Raw genomic sequence first — 17,606 nt, forward strand, 5'->3', positions numbered from 1 at the left:
ATGCCAAATGATCTGTCTGGTCCCATGTTTGGCAAATATGGAGGATAACTGGGATGGTTCCATTTCCCGGTGAAATTGCTTGGCAAAAATGCCAAGGTGCCTGGCAAAGATGTATATTTGGTATTCCAGGGCAAAAAGAAAAAGGATTCATTGATGGTTCACACCAATGCCACCAGATAGCTCAGCTAGATATAGATAGATATAGATATAGAAGATATAGATATAGATATAGATATATTGCTGCTTTTAATGCATTTTCTTTTCAAATGTGGACTGGCTAAGGGAGTTCATTAAATGCATTCTCGAATCACATGTTTAGAGCTAAGGAATGTATCAAGAAAAGAAGAGTGGCAGGAGACACAAACAGGAAATAGACAAGTTTTGTCAGCATGCATTTGGAACTGTCTAGAGCAGGGAGAAATGGAACCTGGGGTTGTGACTATTAACAGACATTTAGACAGGAAAATATCCCTCACACATGTTCAATTTCATTTACTCTAAACTGTATTTACGATGACACCTTTTCTTTCTTTCGTTCTTTCTTTCTTTCTTCTTTCTTTCTTTCTTCTTTCTTTCTTTCCTTCCTTCCTTCCTTCCTTCCTTCCTTCCTTCCTTCCTTCCTTCTTTCTTTCTTTCTTTCTTTCTTTCTTTCTTTCTTTCTTTCTTTCTTTCTTTCTTTCTTTCTTGAGAATGGGAAAGTGTGCACATATGCACAGGAGTGGGAAAGGGGCAGAGGGAGAGGGAGAATCTTAAGCATCCTCTATGTTCAGCACAGAGCCTGACACAGGGCTCAATCTCACAACCCTAAGATCAACCTGAGCCAAAATCAGGAATCTGATGCTTAAATGATTGAGTCACCCAGGTGTTTTGAAAATTATTTTAGTATTTTATTTCTTGTTTGGATCTCATGGTACCTGAAATATGGTAATTTAGATACATATCTGGCTGATGTGTATTAAGTAACTACTATATACTAGAAATTGCAAGGACTGCTGATACTACAGAAATAAAAAAGAAAATCCCTACCCTCAAGAAATCACAATCTAAAAATGAAGGTAAAGAATAACTGGAATAGGGGATCCTGGGTAGTTCAGTTAGTTTATTGGCCAACTCTGAATTTTGGGTCAGGTCATGATCTCAGGATCCTGGACAAAGCCCCATGTCAGGCTCAGCAGGGAGTCTCCTTGAGGATTATCCCTCTCCCTCTGCTCCTGCCCCTGCTCACACATTCTCTTTCTTTCTATCTCTCTCACACTCAAATAAATAAATCTTAAAGAAGAAGAAGAAGAGGAAGAAGAAGAGGAAGAAGAAGAAGAAGAAGAAGAGGAGGAAGAAGAAGGAGGAGGAGGAGAAGAACTGGAATAGAATTGAGATAACAATGTACAGTGTGGGGCCAGGGAGCATAGGAAGCTCTGGAAGCCCCTCAGAGAGGCTTCCCAGAAAGGTGTCACATGGGATTAATAATGTAGTCCTGCTACTATTATACGGATATGAAAAACATTTCCTTTAGAGCAAAATGATTTGCTCATTGTCCTCAAGCCATTTAATTAACCATTATTTATCACTGATCCTGATTTGCTATGAAGGGTGTGAAATTTGGAGACTTATTCTTTTTTTGTGTGTGTTGTATTATTTACCTAATGTTATATAACAGATTACCCTAAAACATAGCCACTTAAAACAACAAACAATTATCCCACACATTTTCTGTAGGTCGGGAAACTGGGAATGACTCGGTTGGTTGGTTCTGGCTTGAAATCTCTCATGAGGTTTTGGTCAAGCAAACAGCTAGGGCTACAGTTATTTACTGAATAGAGAACCTCTTCTAAATGCACTATGTGTCTGTTGTCAGGGAAATTTAGTTATTACCAACCCTCTTCATAGGACTTCTCATGGTCTGGTACCTGTCTTCCTCCACACTGAGTGATCCAAGAGAGAAAATGAGAGGGCACATCACACAATGGTAGGATAGGATGACACAAATATATGACTACTGAGATGTGTAAATCACTGGGGCCATCTTGGAAGTGGCTAACAAACCAGTCAAATTCTTTAATACCATAAAGCCTCAAAGTCTAATTCAAACAGACTGTGACATAAGTATATCCTGAAAACTTTTTTATTTTAAAACTATGGATTTTGAATAGATCTAGTTATCATCAGATTCCTAGGGCAGTAAGAGCAAGTAAATAAAGCCTCATATTTAATCTGAAATAGTACTGGTGTGTTTTTATCATTTACCTTCACCTTTGCTTTAGTTATTTATACTTTGCTTGCTCCAAAGTAATTCTAGTCACAAATTTATCTCAAAAAGCAACTTTTGTACTCTCACACTTGATGACCTCTTATTCCTCCAAATAACTTAATATTCTAGCTCTGAAGATAAAAATTTATTTTATAAAATGATATATTCAAGAAAAATATATTTAGATATTTCAGGAAGAATGATTTTACTATTGAAACTCAAAATAAATTCTTGTAATAAATGTAAGCCCAGTTGCAAACATAGAAAACCATCATCTGAAAGGTTCAGAGTAAGTCAATTCAGTTTAATTTGTTGCACTTTATGGAATTTTTAGAGATCTCTCAAGATTTTATTGGTGTGACCCATACTATTTCTGAAGACTGACAAAAAATATTGTTAAGAAAGTACTTAAGAGAGACAGAAGATATAGATACATAATATGGTCTCACGGTTGTATTAAGTAAATCAATAATTAAATTCATTACATTTCTGAATATTTTTAAAAGAAGTAAATATCAGGAAAATTAAACTAGAACATTTTTATCATAAGCTCCATTAGAATGAGATATAATTATATTTCAAAGGACTTTATTCAAAATAATAGTGTTCTGAATTATTTCAAAATAAGCTATTAATTATAAATGTCTAGTTCTACTTGTTATTCTAAATGCTGGACAATTTTAGCAGTAGTTTTCTAGCAAAGGAAATTTACTGAAACCTCTGCTTCACTAAGTCATTTTAAAACATTACATTTTAGAACCTATTTCCTCCTATAGCTTTTTGAGATTTGTGATAAATGTTCAATCTTGCGTACTATTTTATAGCTGCAATCTATGAAACCAGTGATAATATGGGATTTCAAATATGGATAGCAAATGTCAGTAGGACACTATATAAAATCATGAACTAAAACGTAAAAAGTTATTTAAGTTGCATGTAAAACATCACTTTAGTGTTACATTGCAAATGTTACTTACATACCATGCAATATTTAAGAATAGAAAAAAGGTAGTGTTTTTTAAAAGAAAAAAAATATATCTAAACACATAAGGAAACTTTTAACTGTTGTGTTAAATTTATTTTCTGGATGCCACATATTTTAAATGAATATTATTTCTTAAGGAAGAAAAGCCACTCCATTCAACTGTATAAAGACACAAAGAGAAAGTGTTTCCTTCCACAAAACTAGGGGAATTAGTTTTGCCCCACAAAAAAGGGGGCAGTAGTGGTTGTTATAACAACGATGGCAGGAGAGCACATAGTAAGGAGAGGACTAGTTGCCTTCTTTTGTAAACATAGACCCTGACTGTCCTGTCCAAGGTCATGGACATCTTCAGGTGTAGCATTTTTTTAAGACAGGATGCATGCAACCATCCTTCATTTTCTCCTAATATGAAGTTGTAGTTCACCATGTCAGTCTTAAATAATGTTGAAAGCTGAATACACCAATGTGTTCTGGTTGAATTTTTTTTAAATTATGCAAATCAATACACATATAATTTAAAAAATGGTAAAAAGTTGTTTATTAAGTCACTCAGTCTCTATTCAATTTTAAAACAATTTATTCTAGTAATGAATAGCTGTATTAGCAGTTTATGAAACATATCCAAGTATGTATTATTTTATTTTTTCAATAGTAATCTAACATACACTGAGCAATTACTATGTGTTAGGTAGACATCGGCTCTCAGTGCTTTGTATGTGACAGCCCTCTTAATCCTCACATCAACCAACCCTCGATTAGAGAGGAGGAAGTATAAACACTGAGAGTGGATAACTCAGTAATGTCACACTGCTAGTGATGGGTGAGCTGGGAGCTGGAGTTCAAACCCAGGAAGACTGACTCTTTCCATGCTCCTACCATTTCAACATATAAAAATATAAGACTACCCAGCAGAAATTTTAGTTATATTGTTATTCCCACTTGAAAAATAAGGAATATGGTACTTTAATGGATAAAATGCAATGGCTAGTAAGTAGAGGAATGCAGACTTTAATCCCAATTTCCTGCCACATTTTCCCTTCAATTATAGGAGATCATCTTTAGGGGAAACATACACAGAAGCAACTAACTATAATGGAATGCAATCAGTGATATAACAGAAGTACATACAAGGTGCTACTAGATTTAAAAGAAATGAGATTACCTCTTCTGGGAATCAGGGACATGTTTTACCTATGTGGCCACTTGCAAGTTCAAGGAAAGTAGATATGTAATAAAACATGAGACAATTTGAGGGACTTTAAAAAAAAAATCTTTCACTCTGTCCCATTGTGGTACTTTAAAATGTTTTTATTTTTTGAATTTTTTAAATCTATTATTTTTTAAAGATTTTGTTTATTTATTTGCCAGAGAGAGAGAGAGAGAGAGAGAAAGAGAGAGAGAGCACACAAGCAGGGGGAGCGACAAGCTGAGGGAGAGATAGAAGCAGGCTCCCTGCTTGGAGGGAGCCCCCCGCCAACCCACCCATGCAGGGCTTGATCCCAGGACCCTGGGATCATGACCTGAGCTAAATGCAGAGGCTTAGCTGACTGTCACCTCGTTGTCCCTCAAAATGATTTTAAACAATCATTCTTTTAAATAGCTAACAGCAAAGACTCCATAAAGTCCATACATGACACATTTCTTGGGGAGAAGAAAAGTTGTAAAAACTTATATATAATAATAACCAACATCATTAAACTCTTATTATGAACAAGGTATTACTTTATGTACTTCATAGATATTATATTTTCCTTAAGCCTCAAAACAATTTCTATTACAGCCATATAATTACCTCATTCTACAGATGAAGAAACTAAGACAAACCCTTCCCAGGGCCTGGTTGCCTTGGTAAACTGCTCCAGGCTCCTTTGAGGAAGACTAGGGAGAAATTCACTGTATGTATCATAGTGTTCTAGTGAATTCTGTCCTCCAAAATAGGTAGCCTTGTCTTTATTGAAGGTTCATGGGTTGATAAATTGCCTCAAGTCTAAAAAATGACTGAAGGCCCATAATTCTCAGATAGGTTCTTGCAATCTCAGATCTGTTCTTTAATTTGCTATATGTGAAGTGTTAGGATTATGTAAATTAGGTAAGATCTTAGAAATATATTGATTTCATTCTTAAGAATCCCACGAACAAGGAGGGCCTAGGTGGATGAGTTGGTTAAGTATCTGACTTTTGATTTTAGCTCAGGTCATGATCTCTAGGTCAGAAGACAGGGCCAGCATTGGGCTCTGGGCTCAGTGTGGAGTTTACTTCTCTCTCTCTCTCTCTGAACCCACCCCCATTTATGCACTCTAAATAAACACATAAATAAGTAAAATCTTAAAAAAAAAAAAAAAAAAAAAAAAAAAAGAACCCAGAAACAATTAACCCTACATTGGGGTTAATTAGCCTAACTGAATTTTAATTACCTTGCACCCTGTGACCTATTATAGTAGTCATTTCCATTTTTGTCACTTCCTGATTTTAGCCTCATATGAGCTTTTCATTTTATCTCAGACCAGTAATCAATTCAACATTTTCTTGAAGATCTCTTGCCCACCCCAGGACCAATTTTTTTTGCAAGACACAAGCCATGGTACTTGGGCTAAAATAAGCCCGATCATGGGGGCAGTTAATAGATTGAAAGGAGGGAAAAATGACATAAAAAACATACATCAAAAAGGAGTAGCTCCAGGGTCCAAGTGGTAGGATCCAATCCGTAGTATAGTTCATACTCTGACATTGGGTGAATCATGCCAACCATTTTTGTCTTTATCACTTCCTAAGAGAATAAGTTTGATTGATCAAACTCAGGTCACAAGCTTGCTCCTTGACCAACGGAGTACAGAGCTCCTTAAGTGACTAAGATGTCAGTCAGTGAGGATTGGGATAAGAGGGTCAATGAGATAATTGCTGCAAGAAAAACTGAGATCTACAGCTAAAAGAAGGAGAGATGGAAGATGTGCGAACAAGCTAAGGATGACTTCCACTTTGAGTCAGTAAGATTGCAATAGACCTTAAATAGTAAGAAGCAATTGCTATCTCATCTCAGGTCTGTTCCTGACCAAAAGTCTCAGGGACCCAAACTTTTAATTTTTTTTTTAAAGAAAAGAAGGGAAAAAGTCCTTAATATACTAAATGTTAACTGCTGTTCTCTAAATGTTCTTTCTATAGATATTTTGAATCAAATGCTTACATTTTTTTTGGTATTTTCTAATGATTCTACAATAAATATTTACTACTTTTATAATAAGTAAAACATTTTTTTTTAAAGATCAGGGGACTTCCATTTCTCTGCAGAACAGATAAACTGCCATTGGATTTAGCTTTCTGCCATTAGCAACCATAAAATAAAGGAGGCAAGTATTTTCAGGAATTGGTCAACAGGTAGTGCAGGACTGTTACTCTTTTTCTTTTTATTGAAGCACCATTGGCACACAATGTTACATTAGTCTCAGGTGTAAAACACAGTGCTCAACAACTCTATACATTCTGCTATGTTCAGGGGAACACATGAACTGAATTCCACATTTCCTCCGGTACTCTGTTTTGAAATAATTTATAAACTGTAGTGCAGGAATATTCATCGCAAGGAGAGCATGATGCTCTCACTGAGCCAAGGAAGCAGAATTGGATTTAGGGGCTACTGATGTGACTGGAATGTACAGATCAGGGTACTGGTGATTAAGGAGTTTGTACTGGGGATGCACATGGTCTTGTTGGAAGGTTGGACTATGTGACAAGGCTTTGTAAGGAGTAAGTACCATGGGTGTGAGAGCTAAAGAAAATTCCAGAAATCATTCTGTGCTTGGAGACCGTGGAGTTCTAGCCTACCAAGACTGGAGAAATGTTACTAAACGCCCTGAACAATTGGTAGAAATCTCAGAAAAATCACACTGTAGGAGTGAAGTTTAATGCTCTAGATTAAGAATCAAGCCCTAAAACTGGAAGAACAAAAACGTATCATTTAAAACCAACCCTGACAGAACCAATCAGATCCATTAGAAATTTAACTTCTTGCCAGAACAAATCTCAACACCGTTTAGGGAAAGATAGTATAGTCCAGATTACTACAAGGCAGTATCCACAACTTCACAACATACAATAAAGATTACTAGGCATAAAAAAAAAACAGCAAGGGCACCTGGGTGGCTCAGTGGATTAAAGCCTCTGCCTTTAGCTCAGGTCATGATCCCAGGATCCTGGGATAGAGACCCGAGTCGGGTTCTCTGCTTGGGGGGGAGCCTGCTTCCTCCTCCTTCTCTACCTGCCTCTCTGCTTAGTTGTGATCTCTATCTGTCAAATAAATAAATAAAATCTTAAAAAAAAATACTTAAAAGGGGGCGCCTGTGTGGCTCAGTGGGTTAAGCCTCTGCCTTCAGCTCAGGTCATGATCTCAGGGTCCTGAGATCGAGCCCCTCATTGGGCTCTCTGTTCAACAGGGAGCCTGCTTCCCCCCACTCTCTGCCTGCCTCTCTGTCTACTTGTGATCTCTCTCTCTGTGTCAAATAAATAAATAAAGTCTTTAAAAAAATCCTTTAAAAAATACTTAAAAAAAAAAAAAAGAAACAGCAAAAATGCAACCCATATTTAAGGAAAAAAGTCAACAGAAATAGGAAAAGACCTCAAGATGACTGAAATGTTGGAATATGGGAACTCTTTAAAACATATAAATATACTCAAGGATGTGAAGGAAAAGATGAACATAGATGGGAAACTCAGCAGAGAACTAAAAGTGATAAAAAAATGATAAAAAGAAGAAACCAAAAGGAAATTCTAGAAACAGAAAAGTGAAATATTTGAGATAAGAAAATTACTAAATGGGGTTAATAGCGGCTAGGAGTTGAATGGGGAATCTAAAAACAGACAGACATTGAGAATTAATTTATTTTCTACATAGGCATCAAATTCAATGGAGGATATGAACATCTTCAAACAAATGCTGCTGAAACAACTTGACACACATAAGGGGAAAAATGAACCTCCACCCTTACCTCCAAGACTAATTTGTAATGAATCACAGATTAGAACATCAGAACTAAAATTATAAAGCTACTAGAAGAAATTTTAGGGAAATATAGTTGGGGACTTGGGTAGACAAAATTTCTGAGCGAGAACACCAAAAGTACTGATCATAAAGGAAAAAAATTAAATTAACTTCAAACTTAGAGTGGCCTTCACACTGAATGACACCTAAGAAAATGACAATGGTAGCCACATTTTGGGAAAAAAATAGTTGCCATATATGTATAATTCCAATTAATGATGCTTAAGAAGATGCAAAAATAATTTATGGCAATAAAAATTAGAAAAATGATTATCTATAGAAAGTAGAAATGGGCTAGAATGGAAATGAGGGTACTCTTTGTGACACTGAAAATATTTTTATGTCTTAACTGAGATTTTAGCTATATTGTTATAAAATTTGTCAAAAACTTATTAAATTATATTCTTAAGATGTGCATGTCAGGGTGCCTGTGTGGCTCAGTGGGTTAAGCCTCTGCCTTAGGCTCAGGTCATGAACCCAGGGTCCTGGGATTGAGGCCTACATCTGGCTCTCTGCTCAGCAGGGAGCCTGCTTCCCCCTCTCTGCCTACCTCTCTGCGTATTTGTGATCTCTCTCTCTCTCTGTCAAATAAATAAATAAATAAAAGTGCATGTTATCATACACAAATTTTACTCCAATAAAATTTTGAAAATTATTTTTAAAAATAGCTAATTTTTTTCCTTCAATAGTCCCTTTTTAAAATTTTTTTATTATGTTATTTTTGAGTTGTTGGTTATGTGCCATACTCTACACCAGGAGTTCTTAACTGGCGACAATTTTATCCCCCAGGAATCATTTAACAATTTGGAGAAAGATTTTATTGTCATTACCAGGTGGGGTGCTATTGGGAACCAGTGGATGGAAACCAGCGATGCTGCTGGTTTACATAGGACACACAGGACAGTTTCCACAGCAAAGAACTGTTTGGCCCAAAATGTCAGTAGTGCGGAGGCTGAGATATCCTGCTCTCCACCAAGCAATTTAAATGCATTACTTCATTCATAAAGTGTTTTTAAAAAATGATAGGTTAAGGTTAATTGGTTATTTTGGTCAATCATATGTAGATATTCTAAGAACATATCAGCACTACAATGTTGCACAGTAGGCAAGAGAGATCTAGAATACAGGAGAATGAATCATTTTTGGTTGATTCTAATCTTTGTCTCAGCATAGAACAAATCTTCCGAACTCAATGTTATTCATAAATGATCCAATAAGTAGACTTCAAAGAAAGGAGTATTCCAGGTGTAGGACTAATATTTTTTAAGTTCATTTGAGTATAGTCGACATGGAACGTTACATTAATTTCAGATGTACAACATAGTGATTCAACTCAGTTTATACATTATGCTATGTTCACCACAAGTATAGTGACCAACTGTCCCCATACATCAGCATTACATATTCTTTATACTTATTTTGGTGACTTACTTACTCATTCCATAACTGGAAGCCTGTTTCTCTCACTCTCCTTCACCCATTTTGCCCAACTCCCAATCCTCTGGCAACCATTAGTTTGTTCTCTGTAATTATAGGTATGGTTCTCTTTTTTTTATTATTTAAAAATAACAAATTGCTTGTTTATTCATTTGTTTTGTTTTGTTTTGTTTTAGATTCTACTTATGAGTGAAATCATAGGGTAATTGTCTTTCTTAGTCTCACTTACTTCCTCTAGGTCCATCCATGTTTGTCTCAAATCGCACAAGCTCATCCCTATTTTATGACTGTGTAATATTCTAGGTGTGTGTGTGTGTGTGTGTGTGTGTGTGTGTGTGTTTTCATGCATGCCTGTGTGTGTACCTCATCTTCCTTATCCATTTATCTATTAATGGGTATCTCCATATCTTGCTTCCATATCTTGGCTATTGCAAATAATGCTGAAATTAAACATAGGGGTACATACATATTTTTGAATTAGTGTTTTTGTTTTCTTTGGATAAATATCCAATAGTGGAATTTTTTTAAATTTTTTTAAAGATTTTATTTATTTATTTATTTTTCAGAGAGAGAGAGAGTAGAGGCAGGCAGAATGGCAGGCAGAGGCGAAGCAAGGAGCCTGATGTGGGACTCAATCCCAGGACGCTGGGATCATGGTCTGAGCCGAAGGCAGCTGCTTAACTGAGAGAACCACCCAGGCATCCCCAATCGTGGAATTATTATTATAGTATTTCTATTTTTAAATTTCTGAGGCACCTCCATATTGTCTTCCACAGTGGCTGGACCAATTACATTCCCACTAATAGTGCACAAGGGTTACTTTTCCTCCACATCCTCATCAACACTTGCTATTTCTTGTTTTTGATTTTAGCCATTCTAACAGGTGTATAAGGTGGTATCTCACTGTAGTTTGATTTGCATTTCCCTGATGAATAGTGATATTGAGCATCTATTTGTGTATCTCTTGGCCATCTAATAGATGTTGGCCATCTATATGTCTTCTTTTGGAAAAATGTCTACTCAGTTCTGCCCACTTTTTAATCAGATTGTCTGGGTTTTTTTGGTGTTGAGTTTCATAAGTTCTTTAAGTATTTTAGATATTAACCCCTCATCAGAGATATCATTTGCAAATATCTTCTCCCATTCAATAACTTATCTTTTTGGTTCGTTGATAGTTTCCTTTGTTATACAAAAGCTTTTTTATTTTGATGTAGACCCAATAATTTATTTTTGCTTTTGTTCCCCTTGCCTCAGGAGACCCATCCAGAAAAATGTTGCCATGGTTGATTGATGTAAGAGAAATTACTGCCTAAAGGTCTCACCTTTAGGTCTTTAATCCATTTGAGTTTATTTTTGTGTATGGCATTAAAAGGTGGGTGTGGGACCAATTTTATACAAAAAGTTCTGGATTTCACTTATGAGTGAAATGATATACTATCTGTCTCTCTCAGTCATAATTATTTCCTCTAAGTCCATATGAAGGGTCAGCTGAGAAGAGCCAACAACACAGAGTTACCATATTCCAAACGATGCCAACAAAACTGGGTAGCAGTGTGTTCAGACAGCACAGGAAAAATCATGGTTCAAAGCCAGAGACAGACAGGTATAGGTAATGAGTGAGACCAGTGAATTAAGGCAGGAAGAGGAGTGGGCCTGGATGCAGGGAAATATCCAACCCCAAAGCCATAAACCACTGTTAACTTTTTTCCCATAACCTGTAAAGATGGCAGTCAACACTTGAAATGTGAGAAAACCTAGAGAAGAATCTCCCAAGTGATTGGCACAAGGAGATCATATCTTCCAGCAAAAATAATATTGCACTTGTATATGAGAGGCTGTGACATGAAGCAGTTTATTCTCACCTGGTAGTCCTAAATCTCTTCATCTGTAAAATGAGAGAAGCAGCTGGATTTATAAGGTCTTGCCACTAATTCACTTATGATTTTTTCTTTTCTGGCTTGACAATATCATGGAGTGCAGAAGAGACAACAAAGATAAAAAGAGCAATGCCTAGAAAAATGATTTTATATAACCTCCCTGCAGCCCTTTTTATTCTCTTGCTTTACATTGTTGGCATTTGTTATGTATACATGCATGTATGTATGTGTATATGTCTGGATATATGCATGAATGCATGTATGTATGTATGAATGTATGAATGTCACAATAATTCTTCTGTGTAATTAAAACTACATGCATAGAAGACTTCCATTCACACCATATTCCTTCTATAATTACAAACAGTCTTTTTCCTTTAGAATCATGTTGTCTTTTCTAGCATCAGGGCACCACAAAGACAAACTTCTCTGACTATACAGATTCCTCTTATTAATCCTTCCAAATCCTTAACCTGTCAGTGCACTTGCCCACTGGATTCAAAATCTGTGGTTTTAGCCATGCAAGTAAGTGAAAAATTTAATTTTTAGGTTCAACAACTCAGAAAATCTGAACTAAAAATATAGATACTTTATTCCAGCGCATTGAATCCAGCTATCATCCATGTCTCTTGATTTCATTGATGCTTTCCTTTTCATAATGTATAATCCTCCTTCCCTGACTTTTCCTTGACCTGTTTAATAGTGGAGCATGGAAACATCATAGGGTCACTATGCATAGTCCTGGCACAAACCCTGATCAAGTATTTTCCAATAACTCAGACTCACCAGCCACAGCAGCACAAAATTAGTATTGCTGTCCCAAGGTAGCTATCCAAACCAGCTGCTGTGCCTTGAGTATGTGTGTGCCAAAGGATTTGTTGTCCTGTTTCTTAATCTTCAACACATTTTCCCAGTCTATACAATAATTTTCTGTGCTTTTTTTTTTTTAATCTTAATTTCCTGAATCTTCTGTTCTGAACTCCAGCTCCACTTACCAGTGCCCACTGCAGAGCTGAAAGTGTATTGTTCTCCCCCATAAACCTTGATTCCTTGAGGTATGAGCAAAAAGACAATCCCAAATCCTTCAGATGATCTAAAATCATGGATCTGCATTTGTATCATTATGGTGGTTCTGAACTCACCAGTGGAAAGTGTTGTTTCTCCTGTGTCTCAAGCCCCTTCCATGCCACTTAATCTATTTAGGATATTATGAGCTTTCTAGAAATATTTTGGCTACTGATCTGGATTGTTGGTCATCAGGAAAAAATAAACAATTCCTTCACCAGGTATATAAAGTATCATTCAGGATATCTGTTGAATGTTTTACTCTAAGAACCTCCCCCACTCCACAGGGTTGATCAGTTGCTTGGTTTATTTCTAAGAAATCCTAAACCAAGAGTAGACATACTTTTTCTATAAAAGTCCAGTTACTAAGTATTTTAGGATTTGTGGGCCATATAATCTCTGCTGCAACTACTCAACTCTGCCACAGCAGCATGTAGTGGTCATAAATATGTGAAAATAAGTAGGTTTGGTTGTTTTTTAATAAAACTTTATTTGTAAAAGTCAGCAGCAAAAAATTAACAGGTCAGAAAATGACAGATGCTGGCGAGGATGCAGAGAAAGGGGAACCCTCCTACACTGTTGGTAGGAATGCAAGCTGGTGCAACCACTCTGGAAAACAGTATAGATATTTCTCAAAAAGTTGAAAATAGAGCTACCCTATGACCCAGCAATTGCACTGCTGGTATTTACCCTAAAGATACAAATGTAGTGATCTGAAGCAGCACGTGCACCTGAATGTTTATAGCAGCAATGTCCACAATAGCCAAACTATGGAAAGAACCTAGATGTCCACCAACAGATGAATAGATAAAGAAGAGGTGGTATATATATACAATGGAATACTATGCAGCCATCAAAAGAAATGAAATCTTGCCATTTGCGACAACGTGGGTGGAGCTAGAGGGTATTATGCTGATTGAAATAAGTCAATCAGAGAAAGACAATTATCATATGATCTCCCTGATATGAGGAAGTTGAGAGGCGACATGGGGGGGCTTGGGGGGTAGGAAAGAAATAAATGAAACAAGATGGGATCAGGAGGGAGACAAACCATAAGAGACTCTTAATCTCACAAAACAAACTGAGGGTTGCCAAGGGGAGGGATGTAGGGAGAGGGTGGTTGGGTTATGGACATTGGGGACGGTATGTGCTATGGGGAGTGCTATGAAGTGTGTAAACCTGGTGATTCACAGACATGTACCCTGGGGCTAATAATACGTTATATGTTAATAAGTAAAATAAAAATTATTTAAAAAAAAAAAAGTCAGCAGCAAACTAGGTTTGGCCTATTTGCAATAGTTTTTGGACCCCTCTCCTAAGTTTTCAATTAGCAGTAGTTTGGATTCTCTTCCAGGAATTTTCAAATGGATGAGACGAAAAAATGTAATGGGGCTTTCTTTGAACTCAAAAGACAAGTCAATGTGATATCTATTATCAAAGAGCTGCACAGAAAGAACTGGTCTGCTGGAGTGATAGCAGTAGAAGGACATTTTTTACTGAAGTCCTAATCCACTGTTCGCCAGCTACTTTTCACTTACCTCTGTAACACAGAAATCCCAGCATGTCTCACAACTCAGTTCACGCAGAGAATGAAAATGTAGGAGTCAAGAAGTTTCAGGTTGAAGTAACAAACAATTTAAACTGACTCACTCACTCAAACAAGCAAGCAAGCAAACAATGGAAATATATTGACTTATAAAACTGACCGGCTGAATCTATATTACAAATAATGTCATTGGACTCTCCATATGGGCTTTTCTTGCTTGATTTCATTCTCAAATTTTCTAAATGCAGTGGTGAAAGTGCTCACTGCCAGCTCTAGGTTTACATTTAGTCATTATAATGAGGAAGGCCCTCAAACCCATATCTTTCCTGGTTATTCAAGAGAGGTTTAGAGGAAGGTTCTGGTTGAATACATTTGGAATGGTAGGATCTAGTGGTAGGATATTTTGCTTTGCCACTGTATGTGCCAACACTGTCTCCAACCAAACTTTACATACGGGATTCTCCACCAGAAAGAAGGGTTCTGATAACAACAATAACAACAACAAAAGAGAAAGGATGTCAGATCAGCAAAACTATAACTAACATATCACTACAAAACAGCAATATTTCTTCTGTAGTATCACCTAATCTTTTTTTTTTTTAAAGATTTTATTTATTTATTTGACAGAGAGATCACAAGTAGGCAGAGAGGCAGGCAGGCTCCCCGCAGAGCAGAGCAGAGAGCCCGATGCGGGGCTCGATCCCAGGACCCTGAGATCATGACCTGAGCCGAAGGCAGAGGCTTTAACCCACTGAGCCACCCAGGCGCCCCAAGTATCACCTAATCTTTTACATTAAATTGTTACTTTTCAATTCCTAACAAACAGCTCAAAAACAGCTTCTCTATATTGTTATCAATCAAATGAAATGTCACTGTGATACTAATTAAGCTTATACATTAGGGCTTCTTTCAAGGCCCTGAAAGAGATCCGAATAGTGCTTTCAGGTGTACCCCTGCCGAAATCTGCAAAATAAAATACTTTAGTGCTATTGGTTAAGAACACCGTCTCTATTTACCCTAATTTTCCTTTCATTATGCTTCATCTCATATGGGATGGTATTGGAGCAGCAAAGTGCACTTTTGGGATTCAGCTTAGGGAAGCCTAAATTTGGATATATTTAATTTGAACTTAGTAGGATATAATAATGTGGTTTGAGTTCACTTCCATGTATTGTTAATTTAGTACTTGCTACTCTAGAATTTCTTACTGCCTATGGTGCCAGAACACCTTACCTTGTTAGAGTTACATATCCAAATGTCACTGTTAAAGACAGAATTATAAGATGGTCCCCCAAGATTCCTGGCCCCAGGAGCACATTCTTTCTTCCACTTACTTAATCAAACACTAATATAGTACCGTTTTATAGGGATTTTCCAGATGTAACTAAGATCCTGAATCAGTTGACCTTAAAACAAGGAGATTGGTTTGGCCTGAATTAGTCACATAAGTCCTTTAAAAAAAAAAAAAAAAAAAAAAAAAAAAAAAGATAACTCCTCCTCCACCCCTCCCCATCACGAAAAATAAGTCAAAAAAGGCCACATCTGGCTCGCAGAGAAGAAAGCTAATGTCCATATTAGGAAGTGCCTGTGGAGATCATGAGGCAAGGCCCTCCAGGTAGCCTCTAAGAACATTACCCTGACAATAGCCAGCAGGAAAACAGGGACCTCAGTACTCACAAGAAACTGAATTCTGCCAACATCCAGAGGTGGAAGAGGACTCTAAGCCCAGATGAGAACTGCAGTCCTGGCTGACACTTCGATTTTAACTCAGGGATACACTGAGCAGATATGCCAGTTATGTCATTTCTGAATGTCTGATCTACAGAAAATATGTGATTTAAGCCACAAAATTTGCAGTAAATTATTATGTAGCAATAAAAAAAAAAATACAGTCATACATCAGTAGGAATGTGTTTTGGAGATCAGCATTTGAAGTATTTGGAGGAGAACAATGTTTGAAATACTTGGTACCCAAAAGTTTTCTATGGAGAATACTTCCAGTCATCAAAGAATTCCAATGTGCTAATTGAACATAATAATAAAAAGGAAAAAAATGGAAAAAAAAAAAAAAGGCTTCAGAAACACCCACTCAAAAAGCAAGTTCTGTTGTCATACTGTACCTGACCATGCAGCATATATAATTATAAATGCATGATGCTTTTTTAATAAGAAGCGTGAGAAATAGAATTTATCATATTCTTGTGTTTATAGAAGCTTATGCCATAGTATGAGTTGTAAAGTAGAAATAAGATATTCCAAACTCTTAATATTAAAAAAAAAAAAATTGTTCAACTTTGGTAGAGAAAAGACTGACCATTTCCATTCTCCCTGTGTAAGAGATTTCAAGAAATCATTGGTATGAGAAGAAGAACTATAAATGTAAGGGGAAAAGGTATGATTAATTTGTGTCAAATAGTTAATAAAAACATTTTTTCCTTGAGGTTGTGATGTTTATGGTATTTAATTATTTTGGATTTATAATATTTGTTTATTCTTTTGTTCAAAGTGGTCAATTATTTTTAACCTTTTTTTAAAAAAAATTAAAGACAGTGTTCATAATCCTGTAAATTTAGGACCCCACAAAGCCTGGATCTGACCTGCTGTCAATGGTAGTGGCCTGCTTAGTGAGGCAGGTTCCAGACACTATACTATAGCCCTACATAGCTGCAGAAGGACTATGCATTACTAAACCCTGTGCTTGACAATCACAATGTAGACTTAAAAGTCAATCCTACTGTACAGGATCAAAACCACAATGCGGTATCACCTCACACCTGTTAGAATGCCTATTATCAAAATACAAGAAATAACAAATGTTGGCAAGAATGTGGGGAAAAGGGAATCTTTGTGTACTGTTTGTGGGAATATAAATTGGTGTAGCTACTCTGGAAAGTAGCACGGTGATTCCTCAAAAAATTAAAAAAGGAAATAACATGTGATCCAGCAATTCCACTTCTAGGTATTTGTCCAGGGAAAAAGAAAATATGAATTCAAAAAGCCACAGGTATCTCCATCTTCACTGCAGCATTATTTATAACTGTTAAAATATGGGAACAACCTAAATGTCCCTCAATGGATGAATAGATGAAGAAGATGTGGTACACACACACACACACACACACACACACACAGGGATATTATTCAGCCAAAGATGCTGCTTTCAGACTTACTAACTGAATCATGTGTGGTCCAATATTTTGCTTCTTAAAAGATCTACCTAATTAAAAAGTCTTTAAAATATTTTTTTTTTTTAAAAACATACATTTAGGACTTTTAAAGGGTTTGCCAATATAATAAACTACTAACAAGTTTGCTTTTCTATGATTCATTAACATTCTGACAATTAATTCTACTAAGAACAGCATATTAGAAATAAAAGGCACTCCTTGGAGGTGTCTGAGGGGCTCAGTTGGTGAAGC

This window comes from Lontra canadensis, unplaced genomic scaffold, assembly GCF_010015895.1.
Source record: "Lontra canadensis isolate GAN:19392208 unplaced genomic scaffold, GSC_riverotter_1.0 scaffold50, whole genome shotgun sequence".
Taxonomy (NCBI): domain Eukaryota; kingdom Metazoa; phylum Chordata; class Mammalia; order Carnivora; family Mustelidae; genus Lontra; species Lontra canadensis.